The sequence below is a fragment of the Chenopodium album genome, chromosome 17 (genome assembly GCF_948465745.1).
Source record: "Chenopodium album chromosome 17, dcCheAlbu1.1, whole genome shotgun sequence".
NCBI lineage: Eukaryota > Viridiplantae > Streptophyta > Magnoliopsida > Caryophyllales > Amaranthaceae > Chenopodium > Chenopodium album.
Genome location: NC_137850.1, coordinates 15,379,587 through 15,385,611, shown reverse-complemented (window position 1 = coordinate 15,385,611; position 6,025 = coordinate 15,379,587). Strand labels below are relative to the sequence as shown.

At 40.0% G+C, this 6,025-nt stretch overlaps 1 non-coding gene across 1 annotated transcript; it reads left to right on the top strand.

The window, feature by feature from the left end:
• Positions 1-3,116: 3,116 nt before the first annotated feature.
• On the top strand, positions 3,117-3,223 carry LOC145590435 (small nucleolar RNA R71). Its single transcript, XR_014102034.1, has one exon. It is a non-coding gene; the product is annotated as a small nucleolar RNA R71 (small nucleolar RNA).
• The last annotated feature ends 2,802 nt before the right edge of the window (positions 3,224-6,025 follow it).

Below are 6,025 nucleotides of genomic sequence, written 5' to 3'. Positions count from 1 at the left end.
CGAGCACCCACCGGATCAACCTAGGCTTGGATTCTTTCTTGGCAAAAAGGTACTTGAGAGCCGCATGATCCGTGAAGAGAATGGTCTTGGAACCCAACAAATAACAACGGAACTTTTCAAAAGCATGAACAATAGCCAAAAACTCCTTTTCCGTTGTGGTGTAATTTCTTTGAGCACCATTAGAGTGTTGGACATATAATAGATCACATTTAGCTTCTTTTCCACTCTTTGAACCAAGACACCTCCTATTGCCGAATCACTCGCATCACACATTAACTCAAAAGGTAAATCCCATCTTGGGGCTTGAACAATAGGAGTAGAGATTAGAGCCTTCTTCAACTTATTGAATGCTTCCAAACACTTATCATCAAATGCAAACTCGGCATATTTTTGAAGAAGATCATTGAGGGGCTTTGCAATGAGCGAGAAATCCTTGATGAATCTTCTATAAAACCCGACATGTCCTAAGAAAGATCGCACTCCTTTCACATTGACCGAAGTTGGAAGCTTCTTAATAACCTCAATTTTTGCTTTGTCCACCTCTATCCCCTTGTGAGAAATCTTATGGCCAAGGACTATGCCTTCCTCCACCATGAAATGACACTTCTCCCAATTCAAAACCAAGTTCACCTTCTCACACCTTGCCAAAAATTTCTCAAGGTTTTCAAGACATGCCTCAAATGAAACACCTCCTACGGAGAAATCATCCATAAACACTTCCATCTCCTCCTCCAACATATCTCCAAATATACTCATCATGCATCTTTGAAATGTTGCGGGAGCATTACAAAGGCCAAATGGCATTTTCCTATAAGCAAATGTTCCATAGGGACAAGTGAAGGTTGTTTTCTCTTGGTCATCCGGGTGGATAGGGATTTGGAAAAATCCCGAATAACCATCAAGAAAACAATAGAACTTGTGCCTCGTTAGTCTATCAAGCATTTAATCAATGAAGGGAAGGGGGAAATGATCTTTCTTGGTGGATGTGTATAGACGTCTACAGTATATACACATCCTCCATCCCGTGACCATCCTTGTCGGAATGAGGTCACCTTTCTCATTCTCGACGACGGTCATGCCTCCCTTCTTTGGGACAACATTAACGGGGGAGACCCACCTAGAACTCGAGATGGGGATATAATACCCGCATCCAAAAGTTTGATGATCTCCTTCTTCACTACCTCTCCCATTTGGGGATGTAGCTTTCGTAGTCTCTTAATAGAAGGTAGAGCCCCCTCCTCAAGGGTTATGTGATGTGTACATAAAGCGGGGCATATACCTTTGAGGTCATTAATGGTATAACCCAAAGCACTTTGGTGCTTTCTCAAAACATCGCACAAATCTTGAGTGGAATTTTAGCACTCTTCACATCTGTCAAAGCACCCGAAGTAGCAAGGAATGGTCTCCCTAGAATGATAGGAATGCTGGCATCTTCGTCCATCTTAAGCACCACACAATCCACCGGAATAACGAATTTCCCAACCCTCAAAGGGACATCCTCTACCTTACACTTAGGAAACTTAATTGACCTATCGGCCAATTACAAAGTGATGTTAGTAGGTAAGAGTTCCCATAGCTCAAGTCTTTGGTATACCGAATATGGCATAAGGCTAACACTAGCTCCTAGGTCACACAAGGCATTCTCGATTTACATTTTGTAAATGGCACAAGGGATGGAATTATGATTTCACAACAATTCTAGGTCAAGTTCACCATCTCTACACCATCACAAGTCCTTTTACCGCTCAAAATGTCTTTGAGGAATTTTGCGTAGTTGGGCATTTGGGTGACAACTTCGGTAAATGGTAGAGAAAGGTGAAGTTGCTTGAGCATGTCAATAAAGCTTCCAAATTGTTCATCTAACTTGTGTCTCATGAATTATTGTGGATAAGGAAGCTTGGGTTTCACAATTTTTTCCTCCACTCTCACCTTACTAGGCTTCTCATTCTCAACCTCACTCAAAGATGCAGCATCTCTCTCATCTTCTACCAAAACCTCTTTTGTGGCCTCCTTGGTCTCACTCTTCCTACGTAAACTCTCCTTAAGAACCTTACCACTCCTTGTAACAATAGCATTGACTGGTCTCTTGGGCTCTAGGCCTTGGGAAGGTAAAGAAGAAGTACTAGCATGGTCTTTCAAAGCATTAGCATGTTGAGAAATTTTGTTTTCAAGCATCTTATTATGAGTCATCATTTCATTAAATTTCTTGGCACTTACGGCCATGTAAGTGTTCAAGAACTTTGTTTGGTTTTCAATGATTTCTTCCAAATTGGTTCTATGAGAAGAAGAAGAGGATTGAACATAGGAATTATAATTTTGGGTCTTTGGAGCAAAACCGGGTGGGGGACCCCTTTGAGAGTTATTTTGAAAATGTCCCCTATTTTGTTTGTTCCAATTACCTCTACCTAGATTATGGTTACCATAACCTTGGTTATGATTACCATAATTTTGGTTTTGATTTTGGCTACTATAACCTTGGTTGTTATAGTTACCTCGGAATTTTGGTTCCCATAGTTCCTATTACCACCACCTTGGTTGTAGTTGTCAAAATTGTCATGGTTGTTGTAATTCCTATTCCATTGACCTCTTTGATTCTCAAACATAGAATCATTATTGTTTGACACATAGTTCACATGCTCATTCACATTTCCATCTTGATCATCACAAACATCCATACATGCATGAGGGCAATTAGAAACATCATGATCATACGATCCACAATCATCACAAAACAAGCATCCACTAGGCATGTTATTAGAAGAGGGAGGAGGTTGAGAATTAGAAGACATACCTCTCTCGTTAGATTAGGAGGGAAGACTTGAAACTTGGTAGGTAGCACTTTCCAACTTCGCCTTGATAGTGGACATTTCCTTCCCCAAGTTTGTCATTTGTGAGGATAGACTGTTGGTTGCATTTAGATGATCAACCGATTACACCGAAGAGCTACTCTTGCTAGTTGACTCTTCATCTCTATAGTACCTCAATATGTCTTCAATTATGTCTACCACTTCCTCCTCCATTTTGTTCATGATAGGACCTCCGGCTCCTCCATCTAAACATGATTTTCCTTGAGGACTAAGGCCTCCATAGAAAATTTGAATAATTTGGTAAGTAGGACTTCCGTGGTGAGGACATTCTCTTTGATACTCTTTGTTTCTCTCCCATGCTTCATAGAGACTCTCCCTAGGCTTTTTCTTGAAACCTTGAATCAAAGCTTTAATCTCTTCCGTTTTCTTTTGTGGATAGAACGGGATAGAAATTCCTTGGTCACTTCGTCCCATGTCCTTAGGCACGCCCTATGAGGGAAAAGGGAAAAAGCTTGAGGCGGATGAATTCTTAGAAAATTCCATTCACCTTAATAATATTGCAATATTTTTCGAACTCCTTGAGATGATTTAGCGGGCTTTCATGCTTGGCCCCACTAAATTGTCGCCTCTCTATCAAAGTGATCATTGTCAGTCTTATTTCAAAGTCATTCGTCGGTGTTGTAGGTGGAGCAACCCCACTCTCAAATTTATATGCACCGGGAATCCCCAATTCTTTCAATGCCACCCTTAGATTTTCTCCCATTCTTGCTTGTTCCTCTTGTTGTGGTTCTTCTTCACTAGAAGTGCTAGGGCTCAAAGATAATCTAGCAACCCTTAACCTTGCAATAGTTCTCTCAATTTCCGGATCAAATGGCACTAGTGAACGACCACGTGCTCTATGCATACAATCTCAAAAGAAATGGTTAGTAGCACGGCTACAAGTGTAGCCTAAAAGAAAATCTTTTTGCATTTTCAATTAAGGATGAAATAGACTCAACAACTATAACAAAGCACCAATATCATTCCGTGGCAACGGCGTCATTTTTGACGTAGGGAAAAGTAGGTCGTTATCTACCCTTTCCTAGAGCCAAACAAAATTTATAAACACTCGACCAATCTAATACGAGTATATGGTAAGTCAAGGGTCGAACCGAAAGGAATGAGTAAGTGCAAGCTATAGCCTTGGTCAAGCTACTTCGAAGATTATAAAAAGATATGGTTGGTAACTAAAGTATCGAGAAAGCTAGATAAATTGAGAAATACAAGCTCAATGATTGTATATACTAGGGATATAGGTTCCACATACAAGCTCAATGATTGTATATACTAGGGATATAGGTTCCACAAACAAGCTCAATGATTTGCAATCAATTGAATTCAAGAGCTATCTCCTATAAACCAAGCTAGGGTTCACTATGAATGGCTAACTAGGAAAATCACAATCAAATTCAATCAATTAAAGTAATTCTCAAATTAAGGGTTCATGTCATTTAAATTTACAATTCAATCTAGATTAATCTTATAGGTTGATCACTCCTAGTCTAATTAATCACATGAACAACTATGTAAACCAATTTAATTGCAACAATTCAACCAATCAAGGATCATCAACTAGCAAAAATCATCAATCAAGCATGCTTCGCCTTCTCCCTATCAACTAATCTACTCACTAATCATGGTGAAATTGAGAAACAAAACAAATTCAATCTTAATCAAGAAGAAATTCAATCACTCAACAAATTTCTAAAGTAAAGTTTAAAGTTCAAATCCAACATTCAAGAATTAAAGGAAATTGCAACAAGAGTAAATTCAAAGGAAAGAAATCTCACAAAATTTCATTGAATTGAAGAAGAAATCCACGATCAAGTTGAAATCAAAGATCAAATTCAAGTACAATCAAGTAATCTTAAGCTTCTCTCTCTACTATTTCTGGAAAATAAGTGTCAAGTACAAAATAAGTGGTCACCCCCGAAAAAGGAAAAGTCTAAGAAGATAAATAGAAAATTGAACGAAGGGGAACGGGGCGCCTGGTGTGCGCGCACCACCAGGCCGCACGTGCGCACAGGTGGGTCTGCGCGCACGCACCACCTATGCTACGCACGCGCACCCCTGCTTGGTGCTCGTGGCCTTGCCTCGTTCTCTTGCTCGATCGATCTCCGCGCTCCCGAGCATCCCTATCATTGGTGCACTCGACGAGATGCTCGTGAGAAGGGCAGCTCCTTTATCTTCCAAGCATTTGAACACTTCAAGCCAAAGCATTGCTTCCAAGGTTCTCGTGGTTGCGGAGCTAGCTTGAATTGCATGATTGGATTCTCGAACTTAGCTCCATAAACTTCATTGAATGCGCTCGAGCTTCCTTCTTGATAATTAAACCTCGGGAAACTCAACACACCTACAAAACAAGTCAAAGAAATGAAGAAGCGAGAAAAGATAACAGACAAATGAATGAAATAGAAAGAAAACCATCAAAAGCACACATTTGTCTAAACTTACGCACAAACATGCAAAACAAGCATTATTATGCAAAACTACGACATAAAAAAGACTAAAAATGGGCATAAAACTACAAAGAAAACCTAGCCTAAGAGTGCCATAAATGACACTCATCATTGGCGTCCACAGCAAAAAGGATGGCGTTATCATACATCGTAAAATTGTATTGCGTAGGTGTTGCGTAAAATTTCACCTCTTCCCAACAACGTGATCTACTTCCCGTAACAAAATGGTAGAATTTTCTATCTTTCTATCTTTCTTTAGGCGTTAGCTCAAACGAGTCGACTGGCGCCGAACCTATTGAGAATAGACACTTCTTGATTTGAAGTAAATACGGTAGTTAGTGAGCTTACTGGCTTACCGGATAGTTAGGGTGTCCGTCCAACCCCTGTATAATAGAGCGACGTGCGAAGTCGCACCTGTTTAGGCGCATGCCCCCAGTCTTGAGACTCGTGTTTTCATCTTATGGACAAAACTGCTGAGAGAGTTGTCGATTTTATTCTCTCTCACTAGATTTGGATATATGCCTCCAGTCCTGAGACATGTTTTTCTATCTTGTGAACCCTGAATACCGCATTTTGGCAAGCAAGTGTCAAAATATCTATTTGCGTGTTAGGCTACGAATGCCGAAACACCTCTCCTTTTATCATCTTTTAACTTGTTAAAATCATAGACTAAAGTTTCAATGACATATCGGGGACTTTAGATCAACGATGCCTTAATTG